This window comes from Dipodomys spectabilis, unplaced genomic scaffold (genome assembly GCF_019054845.1).
Source record: "Dipodomys spectabilis isolate Male_0828 unplaced genomic scaffold, ASM1905484v1 ptg000516l, whole genome shotgun sequence".
Lineage (NCBI taxonomy): Eukaryota > Metazoa > Chordata > Mammalia > Rodentia > Heteromyidae > Dipodomys > Dipodomys spectabilis.
Window position 1 is genome coordinate 6,187,320 of NW_024871193.1, and position 11,392 is coordinate 6,198,711.

The 11,392-nt window shown below is 35.2% G+C and overlaps 1 non-coding gene across 1 annotated transcript; it reads left to right on the forward strand.

Moving 5' to 3' along the window:
* The first annotated feature begins 10,146 nt into the window (after positions 1-10,146).
* On the forward strand, positions 10,147-10,252 carry LOC122099524. Its single transcript, XR_006145955.1, has one exon. It is a non-coding gene; the product is annotated as a U6 spliceosomal RNA (small nuclear RNA).
* The last annotated feature ends 1,140 nt before the right edge of the window (positions 10,253-11,392 follow it).

Sequence of the window (11,392 nt, forward strand, 5' to 3'; positions counted from 1 at the left end):
TGGATATTCCATCTCTGGCCAAACTCTCTGTACTGTGATGGCACACTGGGTGTGATTCTCTAGCCTAGGACTGTTGACTGGAACACTAAAACTGCTGTCTACATGATAGCTCGTTTAGCCTAGACCTTCTGCCATCTTCATCCGAACTCTAGATTATGACTTTTTATACTCTAACTTGGGACAATGATCTGCTGTCAGTTACTTTCCGCTCTTCTCCTTCTTTTGCCCTTCCACTTACATAATTTTTATTTAAAGAAACATATTTGAGCTTGTATTTTTAAATTCTTTAAAATTATCTGAATTTCTTCATACTTCTGGCAGACTCCTATATCTTTCTCAAGGGAATATTTTGTCACTACCATTTTTATCCTATATAATATTAGATATCTTCCTGCCTAATTCAGTGCAAGATATAAATTACATTCATCCAGATATTTCAACACTTGTACCACCATAAAATCCTTTCTTACGAAGAAATCATGATTTTAGTATTTCTGGGGAGGTGTCATCTGTCATTTTTGAATGACCCTAAGTAATACTTACATGCAAACATTTTCAAACCAATATGCCATTCAGTAGATGAACGAATCAACAAAATGTGATATATATATATATGTATATATATATCACATTTTGTTGATATATATATATATATATATATGGTTGAATTCTATGCTTCCAATTCAAAAGGAAATGGAAAGATTTTTAAAAATCCTGCTAAATAAAGTAAGCCAGACCCAAAGAAACAGATTCCATAGTTTCCCTCATTTGTAATAATAGGATATGTATAGAATAACACTAGCAGATGAGCAGAATGGCTCAAAAGCTTTTCATATAGGACTATACAAGATCATGTTGAGCAAAATAAACACCTAGATATGGAAATAGAGGTTTTTCTTTGTGGTTGTTTTTTTTTTAAATGTACTATGTGATTTCTTTTTTCTTTTGTGTTTTCCCCTATAGTTTATCCCCTGCTGTATTTGATTTCAGTACTGTGTGTATTGCACATGCATTTATCTTAATTTGAGAAGGCAAAATGAACAGCAAATTGGGGAGACAAAGGACAAAGGGCAAACCAGTGCAATAGCAGTACTCACAAGACAACATGTTGGAAATTTACATTACAACTTGTGAGGGGTTTGGGGGGAAAGGAAAAGTGTGAGAAAAATGAGGTAGTGGGTAAAATTTCGACATATTATGTATTCACTACCTTACAATTAATGCAACCCCTTTATATATCACCTTAAAAATAAAATTAAACAAAAATAAGTTACATAAAGTATAATTTCACTGTATTGCTATAGTAAATATTATCCTATGTGCATTACCTTTTAAAAAATGAACACTATTTGGCATCTAATTTAATTAATTACACCTTTCTTTATCAGAGGTTCATCAACTTGAATGTTACCCAAATATACAATATTTTCACAATATATCTGTCATAATTTTCAAAAAAATTATAAGTTAATATTGTCCCATAGTAAAACAGAAAACAGTTTAATTCTATGGAAACTCCTAACTTTTAAAACTGAATAATTGTTAAAAGGACAGAATATATGTGTTCCTCAAAGTTCTTACAAATACTAACTACTCATTTTCAAATTCTGAACATTCCATATCAGAGATATTCAAAACAGTACCTGTTTGTATGCTATTTAATTCTGCAATAACTGCAGTTTCTAATGGGGTGCTACATATTGAGAAATCAACAAAAAAATAGCCACATTATGGTGGAGGATATAACTACGAAGTATGTGTAATAATTAATTCCTCAAGAGTAAACATTTGTTCATCAGAGTAAGCTATTATTTCTGTGATCATCAATCCCAAGCTTTTATGCCATAAAGTCTTCCTAGCCCAACAGTTTCCAATTTGTATGATGCACCTTAAAATTCCCTTAATTCACATCATGAATAGCTTATCACTATTGTGAAAAAATACTACACTTGTGCTAATATGATGCCTTTCCTATTGTGGAAAGTACACTACACTAAACTTTGCTGCAACATTTTTCTGATTTCTAGAAATCAGAGCACTTGCAAATATTATTTATATTTTTATCTATCATAGATATTCAGGAGGCTAAGATCAGAAGATTATGGTTCAAAGCCCACCCAGTCAGGAAGATTCCTTCGATTCTTATCTCCAATAAACTTCTCAGGAAAAGCCAGACTTAAGTGGCACTGAGGCTGAAGTTGTAGGGCATGAGCCTTGAGCAAAAACCGGCTCAAAGAGAGTGGCCAGGCCCAGAGTTCAAACTTGAGGACAAACCAAAAAATAAAACCAACTCCAACCTCGCATTTTTCTCATTGTATACAGAGGCATGTAATTAAGGAAATTTCTTCCTGTATTACAAATAGATAGAAGAACCAAGACCTCACACAATTACTGTCTTCATACCATGTTACACCAAAGCCTCAAAAAATTGCTTGTTCTAAATTAATAAATTAATATCATCCATTTGTTGGCAACTCTGTGAAGATTATTCACACTATCTCATTTTATACATGAACTGTTGGAATTATCAATTAACTAAGTTCTAATTATACCTCGCTTGAAAGAATATTTTAAGCAAATAAAATGCCTGATTCATGTGTGAATTTGTGAATTAAAACCTCTACTTAAAAAGAATTTTGTAGTATCCTATAGAATATGAAATTAGAAACAAAACCAAAATATTTATTTTAAATATAAATTCTAATTTAGCAAGATCTACAGAGTCCTACATTAGATGAACTTTGTATTTTTCCAGGCTTAAAATTTTGTAATCCTTCATTATTTCTTTGAAATCCAACAGAATGATGCTTATTTTTTCAAATTTTTGATTGGGAATCATGAGCCATTTTGCATCTAGGAATGTTGTGTAATGCAGAGAGCATTTAAAACACAACTGAGGATTATATATGAGTTGCATTTCAATAGGAAACTTGCCTTCTCAAAACATAATGACAAAATTAGCCCAAACTTCCAACTCTGTATTCCTTTCTTGTTGTTTGGTTTGTTTCATTGAGACAAAATTATACTACCTGGTCCAGGGAAGGTATCACTATGTAATCCCACTCTCTAATCTCCTGTCTTAGCTTGAGTGCTAGAATTCCAGGTTTGTATCAAATTGCCCTTCCATAGTTTGGTGGTTTATTTAATCTAGATACAGACTAGCAATTCTGAACTTCTCCTATGATCTTATTCATTAGACTGACTGCTCAAGTTGTTTATGTACTATTTTCAAAGATGTTCTATCATTTCACACAGGATATGAACATTTTCAGATGCACCTGCAGGGGTCTCTGATTCATTCTTCCATGGATCCAATCCCTCTAATAATGATTACTTGACTTTCTTTTTATCTCTGGTCCCTAGGTATGTAATATTATCAAACTTTGAATAAATTTCACTTGAGGACTTTCTAATATTAAAAATTATCACTTGATCTAGTCTTACTCAGGATATATTTTCTATTGTTTTCTAACATTTCTCCATATTCTGAGAGTTGTTTTATTTGTGCAGGTGTGTTTGCACATATATGTGCCTCTGTGTGTATGTGTATGTTTGTATATGTGTATGCAAAAGCCTCAGCAACCTCATTCAGCAATCTTGCTCATCACTAGTATTCCATCACTTGAGTTCACGCTTATAATTCTAGATACTCAGGAGGCTGAGATCTGAGGATTGCAGTTCAAATCCTGTATGAGTAGGAAAGAAATGTTCTGAGGCACTTATCTCCAATTAACCACCAGCAAACTGGAAGTGGCGCTGTGGCTCAACAGGTAGAGCACTAGTCTTGAGCTGAAGAGTGGAGAGATATTTCCCAGGCTGAGTTCAAACCCTGCCTCATCCATCAAAAAAAAAAAAAAAAGAAAGAAAGAAAGAAAAAAGATGAAAGAAAGAAAATGAAATGAGATCTTGGCCACCAGTTCATTGCTAGTATAATTCCTGCTTTCTCACCATGGACTTTTTTTCCAGTTAAGTCCATGCTCTTATATCTAACTTGCTTTGGAACCAGAATTATTCTTCAATTGTACATTTTACAAATTTGCGTGATTAGCAACCATGATTTAGAGATAGAAGTTGAAAGAGAGTGGCCTCATCATTCATATTCCTCTTAGTATTAATTATTTCTCTATGTCACTCCCATAGATCTACATAATGGCCTTGGCTTTATTGGTTTAATGTTGTCTTATTTGCAGAGTGTTCTATAGTATATTGAACCATTAGACTTAAACACAGAACTTTTCTTTCTCTTATTATTCCTATTGTTTCTTCTACTGTTAACTTGTGTACACTTGGGAAATAATTCACAACACACACACAAATAAACTTTTCTGAGGATCTTCTCCAAGTTAAATTTAATTTAAGAGCACTTATGGAATTTGAAGTTAATGTACTCATGGATAATGGTTTCTTTTATGTTTTTATAGTAAAAAATAATGTACAGAGGGCTTAGAGTTACATAAGTAAGGTAATGAGTACATTTCTTATTGTTACATCCTCTTTTGTTTTTTCTGTGTTATCCATTCCCTCCCCATCTGCCCAATTCCCCCTCCCCTCCACAAGTTGTAAAATTCGTTTTCTACATAGTGTCTTGTTCATATCATTGCTACAATAGGTCATCCTGAATCTTTGTTTCAGCATTTTGTTGTTTCCCTTCCCCTCCTCACACTAGAAAAATGTATATGCAAGATGCAGGGCACCAACATCATATCCAGTGAAAACAGGAGTTATATCATGCGGGAAGAACATGGAGGAAAAACGAAAAAAATCACATAGTACATTTTAGATACATTAAAAACAATTTCAATAAAGAATAAACAAGTTGTGTCCCTATCTTGGGTTTCATTTTTCTTAACATTATCTTATATGGCCATATGTACATGAATAATGTTTTTATAAGTCATTTAAATTTTATATTTTGTACTTACTAAGTTGTCTCTGAAAGGCGTGTTACCTCATGTCCAAAGATGTCTTTGTGCTAGTTCTATGAAGCCTGAAAACATTCATTTTACCTGAAGAGGGTGTCTTTCTTCAATTTTTTTAGCTCCCTTATCGAAGATTAGATGGCTATAGATTTGTAGGTTCATTTCTGGGTTTTCAATTCTATTCCAGTGGTCCTGAGGTCGGTTCTTGGAGATTCCTCAAAAGACTCCACACAGAGCTCCCCTAAGACCCAGCAATCCCACTTTTGGGCATTTACCCAAATGTTCACAAACAAGGCCACATTAGAGGTACCAGCACGACTATGTTTATTGCAGCCTTATTTACCATAGCTAAGGTATGGAACCAACCCAGATGCCCCTCAGTAGATGAATGGATCAAGAAAATGTGGTATATATACACAATGGAATCCTATGCCTCCATCCGAAAGAATGACATTGTCCCATTTGTTAGGAACTGGAAAGACTTGGAAAAATTACATTAATTGAAGTAAGCCACTCCCAAAGAAACATAGGTCCCATGGTTTTCCTTATTTACAATAACTAGTATATGTCTGAGTCAAACAGAAAAGATCAGATAAGTTGATGTTAGGGAAATGAACCCTAAGGTATGTATTCGAATGTTTTTTGTTCTTTCATGTGACTTTTTCTAACACATTTATAAGATGATTTCCTTGTTGCTTTTTATGTCCCTTCCCCACGGGATAACAATAACCCCTGATTTCACTGTATTTGATGTCGGTATAATTTCTGGAGGGGAATGGAAAAAAAAAATCATTTAAATAGGGATACAGGTCGACCCATTGCAACAATGAGATGTACAAGTCGTTATTTCAAAAACGAACTTTACAACTTTGTTGCTGGGGGGAGGAGGATTGGATGGAGGGGAGAGGGGAGGATGGGAAGGGGAAACCAAGGAGTAGGCTACATTGCTTGATAAAAAATGTACTCATTCCAAATCTTAGCTGTAAATAATGCTGCAATAAACTTAGTTGTGCTCGTAGCTTTACTGTGGTCTTGTTTGTAAACATTTGGGTAAATGCCCAAAAGTGGGACTGCACATCCCCTCCAGCATCTGTTGTTATTAGAGTTCTTGATTATACCCATTCTAACTGGGGTGAGGTGATATCTCAATGTTGTTTTGATTTGCATTTCTTTTATGTCTAGGGATGGGAAGGGGAAACCAAGGAGTAGGCAACAATGCTTGATAAAAACTGTACTCATTATCTTGCACATGTAATTGTAACCACTCTGTTCAGTATTTTCACTCTAAAAAATATTAGAAAAAAAAGAATCCACGCTTGAAGAAACTGTCCCTGACTTTTTTCGAGTGTGTTCTTTATTCATACAAAAATTGTCTGAAAACTTCTTCTTGAAAGTATTTCAAAAGGAAACAATGTGCCAATTGAAGGCCAGCATAGAACAAAAGGAAATAAACATTGTTTTAAAAGTTTTCTTTTGCGGAAATCAACACAGAACTTAAAAAATGGCAAAACCTCCCATGCTCCTGGATTGGAAAGATTAACATCGTGAAAATGGCAATACTTCCCAAGGCTATCTACAAATTCAACGCAATACCTATCAAAATTCCACCCTCATTCTTCAAGGAAATAGAAGAGGCAATCCAAAAATTCATATGGAACAATAAAAGACCCCGAATAGCAAAAACGCTCCTGAATGGAAAGAACACTGCTGGAGGAATATCAATACCAAACTTCAAACTCTACTATAAAGCCATAGTAATCAAAACAGCTTGGTATTGGCATAAGAACAGACCTCAGGACCAATGGAATAGAATTGAAAACCCAGAAATGAACCCACAGACCTATAGCCATCTAATCTTCGATAAGGGAGCTAAAACAATAGAATGGAAGAAAGACAACCTCTTCAGTAAATGGTGCTGGCAAAATTGGTTAACTACATGTAGAAAACTTAAGCTAGATCCTTATATATCACCCTGCACCAGAATCAACTCCAAATGGATCAAAGACCTTGAACTCAAAGCAGACACTCTGAAAACATTACAGGATGGAATAGGAGAAACCCTAGGTCTCCTTGGCTCAGGCCGAAATTTTCTGAATAGAGACCTGGAAACACAACAAATCAAAGAAAGGTTGGACAAATGGGATTGCATAAAGTTGCAGAGCTTCTGCAGGGCAAATGACATAGCTAGCAAGATCAATAGAAAGCCCACGGATTGGGAGAAGATCTTTACTAGCCATACAACGGACAAGGGTCTCATATCTAAAATATACTTGGAACTCAAAAAATTAAACCCCCCAACAACAAATCCTCAAAGAAACAACTGCCCAATAAATAAGTGGGCGAAAGACTTAAAGAGAAACTTCTCTGAAGAAGAAAGAAGGATGGCCAATAGACACATGAAGAAATGTTCAACATCCCTAGCCATAAAAGAAATGCAAATCAAAACAACATTGAGATATCACCTCACTCCAGTGAGAACGGCAAAAATCAAGAACTCTAACAACAACAGATGCTGGAGGGGATGTGGACAGAAAGGAACCTTAATTCATTGTTGGTGGGAATGTAAACTTGTTCAACCACTTTGGAAAGCAGTATGGAGGTTCCTCAAAAGACTCCACATAGAGCTCCCCTATGACCCAGCAATCCCACTTTTGGGCATTTACCCTAATGTTTACAAACAAGACCACACTAAAGCTACCAGCACAACTATGTTTATTGCAGCATTATTTACCATAGCTAAGATATGGAACCAACCCAGATGCCCCTCAGTAGATGAATGGATCAAGAAAATGTGGTATATATACACAATGGAATTCTATGCCTCCATCAGAAAGAATGACATTGCCCCATTTGTTAGGAAATGGAAAAACTTGGAAAAAATTATATTAAGTGAAGTAAGCCAGGCCCAAAGAAACGTAGGTCCCATGGTTTCCCTTATTTGTAATATCTAGTATATGTATGAGTCAAGCGGAAAAGGTCAGATAATGTGATGTCAGGAAAATGAACCCTTAGATGTGTATTTTAATGTTTTTTTCTTTCATGCATGTGTTTCTAACACATTTATAAGATTATCTCTTTGTTGCTTTGTATGTCCCTCCCCCACAGTATAACCCTTGCTTTCACTATATTTGATGTCAGTATAACTTGTGGAGGAGATGGGGAAAAACCAGTTGTTTAAGGATACAGGTGGACCTGTTGCAACAATGAGAAGTACAAGTTGTCATGTCCAAAACGAACTTTACAATGTTGGTGGGGGGGGGGGGCTGGGGGGAGGGAGGAAGGAGAAGGATTGGGATTGGGGGGGAGGGGGGAGGCTGGGAAGGGATGTGAAGGATAAACAAAGGAGGAGGCTGCAATGCTTGGTAAGAAATGTACACATTATCCTGCCCATGTAACTGTAACTCCTCTGTACAGTATGTTCACAAATAAAATTAAATTAAATTAAAAAAAAAAAAAAAAAAAAGTTTTCTTTTGCAAGGAAACAAAGACTTGGAGGTTTTAATTTGTCTTATGCATGGATATTTCACTATTGAGATGATTCTGTTGTTGCAGGAGTCACTTATTAATTCATTTAGTCTTGTCCTGAATTCTCCAGCGCAATTAGTATTCCAAAAAAGCAGGATTCAGTGAGTATGATCAGCAAAAGGAGTCTGTTCTCAAACCAGTGCTTTATGGATGGTCCCAAAGAAATATGTGCGTTTTTTTCCTGTTTGTTTGTTTAGTTTGTCCTGGTTCTGGAGCTTGAACTCAGAGGCTGGACCATGTCCCTGAAGAAATGTCTTCCCTGGCCAACTTCCCCCAAAGCTAGGACTCTACTACTTGAGCCAAACTCCACTTCTGGCGTTTTTGGTGTTTGGTTACAGATAAGAATGTGACAGACTTTCCTGCCTAGGCTGGCTTTGAACTGAGATAGTAAGAAAGCCAAGTGACATCAACTGTATCAAGATTTCTGTTTTGAACCAAGAAATACTAGACAAAGTTTATTATGAACTAATATTTGACAATTTTTAAAAGAAAAGAATATGTCTAACAAAGAATCCATAACTTAAATAACTCCACAAATGTAGGGGCACTGAATCATTTTGGACGCATTTTTTCATCTGCTTGGGAAGATAACTATTGACTTCATAGATTCCTTTTGGGGAAACTTAGTCATATTTGTCTGTTGTCACTGGCTTTGTACACATGCATGCTGTACATACTTCTAAGGGCCCTACATAAAGGAAGTCTTGAAATTCTCAACAATATTTAAATAAGATGCTCCAGCCTAGGGTTAAGATTTTAGGTGTGGACATTTATCAACACTCCTGATTCAGATTCTACTTGATATAATTTTTAATCAATATTTTGTTTTTAGTTTTGCTCTTTGTAAATTCACATGCACCTATGAAAATTGTGTGGCCATCCCAATAATATTCTCAAAGTACCTCTTAATCATGATTCACAAAAAGTTGTATTATATTACAACAAGGAAAAATGCTATAAATAAAGAAAACAATAATTAAATATTAATGATTACTAAAATAAAAAACAAAACAATTACCAGGGTTTTCAGTGTTTGAAGTGTACATAGTAGAGTTTACTATTTTCTCATATTCCTGTACATTTAAAACTGGATAAAGCTATAAGTAGCCTTTAAATTTACTCACTAAGATTACTATTTATAGTTCATCTCATCATTTGTATGTGGATTATATCATTATTTGTTCATCACTAACATATAACGTAAAGGAGCCCTAAAGATTTAACAGAAACTGTGTACTTAAAATCTTAACTCTTCACTCTGCTTCTTTACACAGTCTTTGCAACTTCTCATTAGTAAAGTTTCTATAAAATCTGAAATGTACATACATACTAGTACATGCTACCAGAAATATTATATACTTTATCAAAAATTTTTATGACTTAATTTTGCCATATATAAGCAAATCCCAAAATTAAACATATTTAAAACATTAAAACTTTTAACAAACCTTAACATTTGCTGCAATGATCATTATGACAAGTGCCTTTTGTAGAATAATTGAATTCCTCCTCCTACCAATCTCATGAACAACAAATATCTGGAATTATTTTGTTTTTGATATGTCAATCTGGACTTTATTCTTAAATGTGTGCTTATGTAAGAAACACATGGTTCTAAAATTTCACAACTCTTTTGAACTTATTTTTGTTGAATTGTCTAGTTTAAGAAAATCAATTACTCTTTATATATAAAAAATGTTTTGTGCTCAATTTGGCTGCACATACACTAAAATTGGAACATACAGAGAAGATTAGCATGGTCCCTGCACAAGGATGATACACAAATTAGTGAATCGTTCCATATTTTTACAACAACAGATGCTGGAAGGGATATGGCCAGAAGGGAAGCCTACTGCATTCTTGGTGGGAGTGTAAACTTGTTCATCCACTTTGGAAAGCAGTTTGGAGGTTCCTCAAAAACCTCCACATAGAGCTCCCTATTATACAGCAATCTCAATTTTGCCCATTCTCCCAAATGATCACAAACCAGTCCATACTAAAACTACCACCACAACAATGTTTATTGTAGCATTATTTTCCATAGCTAAGATATGGAACCAACCCTGATGCTGCTCAGTAGAAGAATGGATCAAGAAAATGTTCTCTCTCTCTCTCTCTCTCTCTCTCTCTCTCTCTCTCTCTCTCACTGTGTGTGTGTGTGTGTGTGTGTGTGTGTGTGTGTGTGAATGTACACTTACACAACCACTTTGGAAAGCAGTCTGGTGAGTCCTCAGAAAGATAAATATTGACCTTCCTTATGGCCCACTCATACCACTTCTAGGCATCTATCCTGAACAACAGGTACCAATATTCAAGGACAAATGCACTTCCATGTTTATTGCAGCACTGTTCACAATAGCCAGGATATGAAAACAACCCATATGTCCCACCAGAGATGAATGGATCAAAAAACTGTGGTAAATATCACAACGGAATATTTTCCAGCCATTAGAAAGGACAAAATAATGGCATTAGTAGGGAAATCAATCAAGCTACAGGAAATCATGTTGAGCGAGTTAAGCCAAAAGCAAAGAGACAAATGGCACATGGTCTCCGTGATAAGTGGATGTTAAATCCAAAATGTAAGGTGATATGACAAAATTAACAACACTTAAGAAACCAAGAACTTCCACTCATCTGGTCGAATCACTACTAAATAACACCATTCTGCCCGTCATATGTGCACACTGAAGGGAAAACAGGAGGACGACACAGAACTAGAGGGAATCAGGGAAAAACATACAACAGTGGGATCCATCAGCTGCACTGGACATTGACCAAAATGAACTAAGCAACTCAATGTCACTGGAGGGAGGGAGGGAACAAGTGGGAAAGAGGGAACAGCTGATGCTATGCAATACAAAAGAAATATACATATTTCAAAACAAAAAAGTTTACATATGGAAGAAATAACTCTATTGCAAAGCTCATAGAATTCATAAATGTTG